Source organism: Echinops telfairi, unplaced genomic scaffold (genome assembly GCF_000313985.2).
Source record: "Echinops telfairi isolate 266 unplaced genomic scaffold, ASM31398v2 ScPeMD7_44;HRSCAF=162, whole genome shotgun sequence".
NCBI classification, from domain to species: Eukaryota; Metazoa; Chordata; class Mammalia; order Afrosoricida; family Tenrecidae; genus Echinops; species Echinops telfairi.
Genome location: NW_022103942.1, coordinates 10,265,107 through 10,276,631, shown reverse-complemented (window position 1 = coordinate 10,276,631; position 11,525 = coordinate 10,265,107). Strand labels below are relative to the sequence as shown.

The 11,525-nt window shown below is 36.3% G+C and overlaps 1 pseudogene; it reads right to left on the bottom strand.

The window, feature by feature from the left end:
- Nucleotides 1-4,512: 4,512 nt before the first annotated feature.
- LOC101654839 lies at nucleotides 4,513-4,943 on the bottom strand (annotated as a pseudogene).
- Nucleotides 4,944-11,525: the final 6,582 nt, after the last annotated feature.

Genomic DNA, 11,525 nt, shown 5'->3' with positions numbered 1-11,525 from the left:
TCCAGTGACCTTCATGAATGTATTCCCAATGACCTCCTGTAATTGGCACATTCCTCACTGGGCTGCCACCACTCATTCTATCTCTATAAAATAATAAAACCAAACCTGTTGTCATGCTGATAAATGGCCACTCGAACGTGTCTAAGCGGTTAGTTGCTATTTTTAATTTGTTAATGCAAAGGCATTCATGGCTAATAATATGTGAATTAGCTTAATTCTCAAATAATGTACCTGCATTTCAATGCCACTTATCAAGAGCTGGGGTCAAAATATGAAGAAATGACCCTGCAGTAAGTCATTGGAGATAGCTCACTCTTCATTTGCAAAGTTTTGCAAAGCAGGAGTTTATCCAAAATTTCTCTCTCTTTTCACACCCAAAGCCAAACATATGCCAAGTCCTATTGTTTCTCATATTCATTTTATATACTTTAGAGCTGTTTCCCTTCTCTTTTTTCACTGTTACTACCCTTGCGATTTTTTTACATGGAGTATTGCAAAACCTCTGACTGTGGTCTCACTGCCTCTCATCATGCACAGTTATATAGCGAGGGTCTTTTAAATAAGCAGATATCATGCATTAGATTCCCATCTCCCAGTGTTTTCATTGGAAAAATTTTAAATTTTTTGTACTGTTGAAAGAATAGTACAATGAACACCTATGTGCTCTTCACCACGATTCCTTAGATCTTAACGACTTGACACAAAATAAATTTCAGACTTCATGAAATTTCAGTATAGCCCTCTTGAGGCAAGAACATTTTCATACATAGTCACACTATTGTAATTCCTAAGAAATTTAACATTGATATGATAATATCACTTAATATTGCCAACTGCCTCAAAAATAAATTTGCCCCTTGCCCTCTCATGCTCTCCCAAGTTTCCCTTTTGCATGTTCATGATAATCACAAATCTTTAAAAATCTATAGGATTTCTTGTTAAAATTTTCTTTGAAATCTGTATGTTGGAGAAACAAAGTTGCTTGTAATAAAAACTTTCTCTTATTCTGAATTTTATTGATGGAATTTTTGTGATATCATTTAGTCTACTACTTCCTGGTTTTGAAGTAGACAGATATATTTAGAGACTTAAGCAGAGTCATATTAATTTTTTTGAACACAAATTTATACCTGATGTAGGAACATGGTATCTTGTGAACCTGTTCTTTCTGATATTAAGATTAATCTGTGGGCGCATGTGTTGTCTTTCTAAACAACTGATTAAAACATTTTCCATTAGTTGTTTACATAATAGTCTAGCAATCAATTAAACATTGCCTAAATCCATTATCCCATTATTTTCTACATTTTAAAAATGATTTTGGATTTAAAGAAAAGTGGCTAAGATAGGATAGACAGAGTTCTTTCAGAGCCTGTTATTATTTACCATCTAGTAGGTTCCTACTTTTAGCAACCTTACTTAGAACAGAACATTTCCAATTCTTGTACCATCTCCATAATCATTGCTATATTTGAGCCCATTGCTTTTGGCAACTGTGCCCATACATTTCAATTAGGGATTCCTTTGCTTCCTCTAACCTCCTACTTTACCAATCATGATGTTCTTTGCTAGTGATGGGTGTTTCTGTTCACATGTCCAAATAAAATAAGTCCTTGCTATACAGTCTTCTGAAAAAAATTATAACTGTATCTCTGCTAAGACAAACTTGTTAATTGTTCTGCCAGTCAATGGTACATTCTTCACAACAAAAAGGCATCAATAGTTCTATTTTCCTTTTTGTTGTACATCTTCCCTATGCATGTGAAGTAACTGAAACAAACAAACAAACAAATCCCCCCAAACCTTGTTTTGGGTTTGAGTGCATCTTAGTCATCCAATTACAGCATAGTTTTACCAAAACTTTAAAGTGGTATTTTGTAGCAGATTTACTTAATGCAATACATCTTTAAAAATTAATTGTGATTTAAGTTTACAAAGTGGGTCATAAGTTCATCAGTTTTGCCTTCAACACATTTTGTTACAACTCATTGATTTCAATCATCTCAATTTAGCATTGCTTACTTGTCCAACTTCTTCCTAGTAAGTTCCTGGTGTCAATACATCTTTTGGTTTCTTTGCCATGAATGTTGATTATTGATTCAAGTCGAATGAAATCATTGATAACTTCATTTTCTTAGTCATTAATTATGGCTGCTTATTGGTCTAGTGGTAAGGATCTTTGTTTTCTCCATATTCACATGTAATCTTTAATGATGGCTATAGTCTTCAACCTTTATTAATAAATATTTCAAGGCACCTTTCTTTTCAGTAAACAAGTTTTTGCTGCAGTGCTCTTTTTTATTTATTTTTAATCATTTTATTGGGGGCTTGTACAACTCTTATCACAATCCACACATCCATCCATTGTGTTGAGCACATTTGTACATTTATTGCCATCATCATTTTCAAAATATTTTCTTTCTACTTGAGCCCTTGGTATCAGCTTCTCATTTTTCCCCTCCCTCCACCATCCTTTCTCCCTCACAAACTCTTGATAATGTAGAAATTCTTATGTTTTCATGTCTTACACTAACCAATGTCTCCCTTCACCCACTTTTCTGTTGTCTGTCCCGCAGGGAGGGGTTATATGATTGCTAACAAGAGGCACATAGTCATTAAGTGCTTCACAAGCCCTCTACACTATGTGTTTCTGGGATGCACGAGAGGTACAACATTGAATCTGCATGCTTTTCATACAATTACAGTAATGATTAAATAATAATAACGAGGTAAAAATCAGACCTTAAAGTGAGATCCAAGTTCTCTTTTTCCCCTCCCTTAGATCAAAGTTCTTAAGAATACATAGGGGGGAAATCATAAGCAGCATGTCTTAGATTTACCAATATGATCCAGAGAGTATGGTCAAATCAAAACAGAAGCTTTCAAGGGGTTCCCCTGGGCCATTTAATATAAAGAGTATGGCAATGGTGCTTTTGTGATTCTGAAAGGATAATTGTGACAGATTTTTCAGGAAGGATGCAGGGTGATCACAAGAAATTCTAAGAAAACGGAAAACTACACTGTTGAGGAAAGTCCAGGAAATTTGGGCTGAGGCCACTTTTTTTCATCATGACAATGCAGCTGTGAATTTTTTGAGGGTAGCAAGGCCTGTTTTAAGGTTTTGTTGGGAAGTCTTACCCTACTCACCCTACAGTCCTGATTTTGACCCTTTACAATAACTTCAGTTCCCTAAATTGAAAGAATATTGAAAAGAAATAATCTTTGAATATTTTAAGGATGCTGGAACTGTCACTTTGATTTAGTGTAACTTAAAGCATTCTGAGTTGTTTGAGGAAAGTTTACAGAGATGGAAAGCACTTTCAGAAGTGTGTGGAACTATATAGAGAAGATGTTAATAAACCATAGCTTCACATTTTGGTATTTTTGTTTAATAATACTTTCTATATTTTGTAGCAACGTATTTTTACTTACTTTTGTATTTGGAGTGGAAAATTTCTTTAAAATTGGCTAAAATTTGGGTACAATTAACTTTCTGACCAAGACATTCATTCTCCCTATGCTTTAGAATCTGTTCTGTAGCAGACAACTTTTTTTGCCACCTGAACACAAAGCTTACACAAGGAAATGCACATTCATTTTGACGTATGTGAGTAATCCAGGGAGGAAGAAACAATCTTAGATCATATTTAAAATTATTAACCAAACAATGTAATCTAAGATGGAAAAGTTCATTGTTTTTGTAACACGTTATATATACTTAATATATATATTTTTTCATTTTATTAATAAGGTATATCAAAAACAAATGTATTGTACACAGCCCTGCACTGAAAACATCTTGTATGCAACCCCATGTTAGGAACCAACTCCCATCCAGCCTATTTCACTACAAATTCCTGATACAGTGGTTCCTAAGAACAGATGCAACATGTGTTTGTAACATGTGTCAATATGAAACATGTGTCAATATCATTGTTACCACACTATCTTCAAAAAATACTGTATTGGATCCGGAAGTCTTTCTTAAATGATTTTTACTCTTAAATAAGGTATGCTGTATACCAAGACCCACATTAGACTAATTTGCACTAGATACAAACTGTGCCTGACGTATGTCCATGGTGGAGTTAATGACAAACTGGGGAGTGGAACTCATACATAATGCAGGGACCGCCTTTCATAGAACCAGTGTTTAGGTGGCATATTTCATGAGAAACATGCTGAAAAGAGTCCAAATGTTTACCAAGAACATTTCACTTAAATTGCAGAGTTGTTTATAAAATGGCACTTGAGAAATGAGCCTCTAGGAAGGAAGAAAGAGTCTGGTCAAGAGATGCTAAAGCATAATATAGACCACAATGTTAAAAACACTTTAGCTCTCTCACTAGAAGAAAATCAATACAATTAACGTAAGCTGTCTGGAACAAACAAAAGTACTTCACAAAGTGTAATTTCACAAAGATGAATTCAATAGGGAATACATTTTGTGGAGAACATTAAAAAAAAAAACTATGTACTTTTTGAATACATACATATATCATACCCAAAATGTTAGTTTTTACTTTTCCCTTTACTGACAACTTTTGAGGCACTTTTAGGTTTGGGTTCCAGAGGACGTTTTTAACGAACCTCACAGCGGCACCTTTGTCCAGCTTGCCGGCCTTCTTCTTGTTGGGTATTTCCTTGCCTCTGTTCATGTGTTCTCGGATTCGTTCTAATTCCTGCTTTACTGGATGTTCTTTAGGGTTAACTTCCTGAGCGTCCAAATGAACCCCAAACAACATTGAGTTTTATGTGTATGCAGAAATGAAATCCACTTTTGTTTGTTCCAGGGGGTCCAGCTTCTGCAACAACTCACTTCTAGAAGCAGACATCAGAGTCTTCAGCATCTCTTCCATGGCACCAATGGAACTCTCAAAGGGCAATAAGTAGTCATGAATTTCAATTGGGTAGTCATCATTGACTTCTTCATTTGCGGCCATTATGCGTAACTCATTAGCCTTAGATGCTGTGTCCTATACTTAGTAATTGTAAGGGGTTAAAATTACTGTAAAAGCTGCATTGATATATTTTATAGATGGTGTGAAGTCTAAAATGTACTTAAGATATAATAAGGGCTTTAAAATTACATGACCATAAGAATTCATAGCAAATATAGAAGACTCTTACCAGGTAGAGGGAACTGGTGCTCAGTGGATTTTGTATTAATATTTCTTCCTGCCTGGTGAAAGAAAGCATTGGTCAAGCATGCACGTAGAGTTACTACTGGAATTATTTTTTGCTTTAAGCAAGTAGGTTATTTCTTCTTTTTATATAATTATATGAATTACATGAATAACGTTTTGTAAGCCATGCCAAGAAATCTTCAGAAGCAATAATTAATGGCCACTCATATTTTTTCAATATTCAGTGAAAAGGTACTTTATTTTTTTCCATAGTTCCATTGTTCTCTTACTTCTAAATATACATTATATCTTAACAATACCACAGAATAATGAAAATTTCCACAGTAATATTTGTTGTGTACATTTATAGTTCATAAATCAAGGTGTAAAGTCACCATTTATTTACTATAAGAAATCATTTTATCAATTGTTAATTAACAAGCTACATGTTTAATTGGCCCAATTTAAGATATACAAAGCAGATTTGTAAAGTATCCAAAATAAGCTTAAATTTTTTACTTTTCCCAATAACTGGCTTTACAAATCATTTTAAAGGGTAACATTGCCATCTTATGGCCTGCTTATTGAAGTAACTGTAAGATAAAAAATTATAAGACCAAATTCATAATGATGCTGTGATTTTCTGACTTTAAACTAATGGAGGAAATCCATAAATGAGGGAACTAAACCCTGGCATTTCTTCATTGACATGTAGCACTATAAAATACAGAGAAGCAGTTCTTTAATAATCAGTATGATATATACATATACACACAAAGAAAATCCATTATAAAGGATAATATTTATATGCATGGAACACTCGGCACAATTTATAAAGATATGCAGATGTTGTGCTTAAGGAACCACTAAACAAAGACCAGTAAACAGATTGGGAAAACGTTTTGGCAAGCACATCTCAGATAAGGGACTAATCTCTAAAATTTACCCCAAGCTTCAACACCTCAACAATAAAACCATAAATGTGGGTAGAAGGCAAGCACGAGCAGTTCCCCAAAGAAGTCATTTAGGTGGCCAAAGACAGCAAGAAAGGCTTGTGTGCATTGCTCATCAGAGGGGTACAAATAAAAACAGTGAGATATCTTCTAATCTTAGCATCAATAGCCAAGTTCAAAAAATTAAGAAATAACAAATGCTGCTGAGGGGGTACAAAGGTTGTAACCCTCATCCACTGCTGGCGGGACTATAAAATGGCCACTGTAGAAAACAGTATGGTGCAGGTGTCCTAGTGGCATAGTGGTTACACATTGGGCTGCTAGCCACAACGTCAGCCGTTCAAAACCGCCAGCCATGCCGTGGGAGAAAGACAAGGCTTTCTACTTCCGTGAAGAGTAACAGTCTCTGAAACCCACAGGGGCAGTTCTACCCTGTCCTCTAGGGTCACTCTGAGTTGGCATTGACACAATGGTGGGGAGGTTTATTGTTTGGCTGAAAGAAAACAGTATGTTGCTTCCTTCAAAAATTGGAACTAGAAAGCCACGTATCTCAGCAATCCTTCTGCTTGGAATATAGCCTAGAGAAACAAGAGCCACAGGACCAATTGGGATATAAACTATTCACAAGAGCAAACAGTGGAAGCAACCCAAATGTGCATTGATGGAAAAATGGATACAGACACCATGGTGTACACACACAATGGAATACTTTACAGCATTAAAGAATAACCAGGAATCTGCAAAAGAAAGCATGGATGAACCTAGAGGACATTCTACTAAGTGAAATAAATCATTCACAAAATGACAAATATTGTTTGAGACCATTTCCCCCCAATAGTTTTATTGGTATAAAATTCACATAACATATACTTCCATATTCAAGTAGGTTTTTAAAAAGAATATATACATATATACATATATATGTATATATAGATCATCATAATAGTGTACTCTCCCCACTCCTGTCTTCATATTGTGCATCTTGGAATTACAAAGTCCTTTATCTTATTTGGATATTTTCATTCAATTATTTCTTCAAATATACACATTGCAACTTAAGTGCTCACTTTAAAATGGTTGATTTTGTTATGCGAATTTCACCTCAATATAGAAAAGGCCACAATAACAACAACAGCAGCAAAAAAGTTTGTTCATGGTTATTTAAGATGAAATTCCTGGTTTCTCCCTTTCCAGGGAAAAGAAAAGTGAAAAAGGATGAATGAAAACTATTAGCCCAATAGACAAATGGACCATCATTCTCCATGGCCCTGAAATCAGAACTGGATGGTGCTCAGCTACCACTACAAAAGGTTTCCATTAGGAATTTCTGTTTGTTTTGTTTTTGGGGGGGGTGTAGAGAAAAAAAACCTCTTTAAATCATAAAAGAGATGGCGCTTATTGGTCAGAGATAAACAGATGGGACACAACAAATGATGGCCTTTAGTCACTCAGTTCCAGTCTGGAACAGAACACACACCTGTGGCAGAGTAATTGACTATTTAAGATCAATAGGCAGCATTTACCCAATAAGAAAGCTTAGGAAAAAAGGAGGCATGGAAACAGGAAACACAGGGAAAATGACAATTGATGGTACAATGTGATAGATTATAATGGATGTGTTCACACAAAATACATCTGAATTCTTTAATGTAAAACCGATGCTCTACTCTATACCTCTTCACACAATTCATAACAAAACCATTTTTATTTGAAGAAGTAATTGTATGAAAATATCCAAATAAGATAAAGGACTTTATAATTCCAAGATGCACAATAATCTCCAAATGATATAAGCCAATGGAAACCTACATGAGACATGTCATAAATCTGGAAGTCAGAGTTAAAGAGAAAATCCTGAGAGTAGCAAGAAAGAAGAAAATTATTACATACGGGGGATACTTGTTATTGTTAGGCACCATCCAGTCAGTTCTGAGTCATAGCAAAACACTTCCAGGTCTTGCTCCATCCTCAAAATTGTTGCTATTTTGGGGCCCAACATTGCAACCATTGTGTCCATCCATCTTGTCCAGATTCAGCAGACAGCCTCAAACTATGGCCCGCAGGCCACATGCGGCGCGCTGAGGACATTTATCCGGCCTGCCGGGTGTTTTTGCCCAGTTTGTTTTTTTACTTCAAAATAAGATATGTGCAGTGTGCATAGGAATTTGTTCATAGTTTTTTTTTTTTAACTATAGTCTGGCCCTCCAATGGGTCTGAGGGACAGTGAACTGGCCCCTTACCTTTTTCACTGTCCTTACATTTTACCAAACATGAGTCTTATTCCAGGGGTTGGTCTCTCCTAATACCATGTCCAAAGTACATGACACAAAGGCTAGCCATTCTTTCCTCCAACGAGCTTTCTGGCGTACTTCATCAAAGACAGATTTGTTCTTTGAGCATTCCATGGTACTTTCAGTATTCGTTGCAAGCACCATAATTCCATGGCTTGAGTTAGATGCACCTTAGTCCTTAACGTAACATCTTTGCTTTTAAAACTTTCAAGAGGTATTGCGCAATTTACCCAATGCAATGCGTCTTGTGATCTAGATTGCTGCTTCCATTAGCATTGCTTGTGGATTCAAGCGAGACAAAATCCCTGACAACTTCAATCTTTTCTGTTTAGCATTGTATTTCCTATTGGTTCAATTGTTTTCTTTACATTAAATTGTAAATAATATTGAAGGCTGCAATGTTCATCAGCAAAGGCATCAGTGCTCCTCACTGTCAGCAATCAAGGTTGGATCATCTGCGTGTCAGATTGTTAACAAGTTCTTCTTCATATAGTCCAGTTATATGAATCTCTGATGAGGTGCTCAGCATAAGATTGAATAAGTGTGGTGAGAAGATAAAACTTTGATGTGCACCCTTCTTGATTTTAAATTGTTCAGTATTCCTTTGATCTGTTTGCTATATACAGGCTCTACAGGACCACAGTTACGTGTTCTTCAGTTCTTATTCTTCTCATATGCTCCACATCGCTGACTGCTTTTACATAGTCAGTAAAATTCAAGCACCTCTCTGGTATTCTCTGCTTTCAGTAAAGATCTATCTGACATCAGCAATAATATTCCTTGTTGCACATCCTCTTCTGAATCTGGTCTGAATTTCTCACAGTTCCCTACCAATGTACTGCTGTAATCGTTGTAGGCATGATATTTAGCAAAATTTTACTTGCGTGTGATATAAAAGTTATTGATCTATAATTTGTGAATTCTGCTGTGCCAACTTTATTTGGAATTTGTACAGATTACTTCCAGTTAGTTGGTTAGATAGCTGTCTTCCAAATTTCCTGGTATAGACGACTGAGGGCTCCCAGTGCTTTAACAGCTAGGTGAAATTTTGAATTGGTATTCCAACAATTCCTGGGGCTTGTTTTAGGCTAATGCCTTCAGTGCAGTTTGGACTTCTTTCAGTACCATTGGTTATTGATCATATGCTACCTCTTGAAATGTTGACTGTCAACAAGTTCTTTTTGGTACAATGACTCGGTGTATTCTTTCCATCTACCTTTGATGCTTCCTGCACTGTTCAATATTTTGCCCATAGATCTTGCAAGATTGCAACTCAAGGCTTGAGTTTTCCTTCAGTTCTTTCAATTTAAGATATGCTGAGTGTGTCCATCCTTTTAGGCATTTCTAACTCTAAGCCTTTGCACATTTTCCTTATGATACTTTACTTTGTCTTCTTGAGTTGACCTTTGAAATTTTCTGTTCAGCTCTTTTGTTTTATTATTTATTCCATTTGCCTTAGCTACGTTACCATTAAGAGCAAATTTCAGATTCTCTTCTGACATCCACTTTTATCTTTTTTTTGCTTTCCTGTCTCTTTAATGCCCTTTTGCTTTCTTCACGAATGCTTTCCTTGGTGTTATGCCACAGCTCATCAGGCCTTCTGTCATTAGTGTTCAGGGCATCAAATCTGTTCTTGAGATGTTGTCAAAAGTAAGCTGGGATATACTGAAGTTCAGTCCATATTTTGTCTCTCATGGAACTTGTTTTAATATTCTTAGCTTCAACACAAACTTACATGTGAGCAATTGGTAGTCTTTTCCATAGTCGGTATCTGTCCTCATTTTGGTTATTGGTACTGAGTTTCTCCATTGTCTTTTCCCATAGATGTAGTTAATTTGATTTCTGTGGATCCCATTTGGAGAAGTACACATGTATAGTTGATGTAAACAGTTGGTGAAAGAAAAAGTTGTTAGTTTTACAAAATTGTGTCATACAATCTCCAGTTTTATTTCTATCACCAAGGCAATATTTTCCAACTACTATACTTTCCTCTTTGTTTACAAGATTTGCTTTCCAGTCATCAATGATTATCAATGCATTTTTCCATTTTTTAAAAGATAATTTTATTGGGGGCTTTTATAGCTTTTATATGAATCCATGCATCAATTGTATCAAGCATATTTGTACATGTTGCCATCATTATTTTCTTAACATTTACTTTCTATTGAGCCCTTAGTATCAGCTCCTCTTTTTCCCATCCTTCCCCTACCCTTGACACCCCTTGATAAATTATAAATTATTATTTTTTAATATCTTACACTTACTCCCTTCCCCCATGGTTCCTGGGGGAAGTGGGGATGGTGGTTATGTGTCAATCATTGTGATCGGTTCCCTCTTCCTACCCTCCTTGCCCCAACTTCCCCCTACCCTCCTGGTATATTACTCCCAATCCTATTCCTGGATTGTGTGGGTCATGAACTCTTATCTCTTATCTGTACCTATGCACATGCTCCGGTCTAGCCCACAGTGAAAGGCAGGACTGGGGCCATGATAGTTGGGGATGAAGAAGACTCAAGGAACCAGAGGAATATTGTGTTTTTCTTTAGTGCTACACTGCTCCCTGGTTGACTCATACCTTCCTTATGATCCTTCTGTGAGGGGACGCCCATTGTCTACAGATGGGCTTGAGGTCTCTTCTCTGACCCCCCACATTCTCAACAATGTTTTTTATTTGTTTGTTTTGGGTCTTCTGATGCCTGTTACCCGATCCTGTTGACTTCACTATCACACAGGCTGGTGTGCTTCTTCCATGTGGGCTTGTTGCTTCTCTGCTAGATGGCTGCTTGTTTAATGTCAAGCCTTTAAGACCCCAGATGTTACTTCCTTTGATAACCAGGCACCATCTGCTTTCTTCACCACATTCGCTTAAGCACCCATTTTATCTTCAGTGGTTGTGTCAGGAGGGTGAGCATCACAGAATGGCAGGTTGTTAGAACAAAGTGTTCTTGCATTGAGGGAGGGCATGAGCAGAGGCCCAAAGTCTGTCCACTACCTCAGTATATTACTATATAAATATGTGTACATAGGTCAATGCCTCTGTTTTGTGTGTGTGTGTGTGTGTTTTTATTTATTAATCAATTTATTGGGGCTCATACAATTCATCACAATACATAGATCAATTGTGTAAAGCACATCTATACATTTGTTGCCCTCAT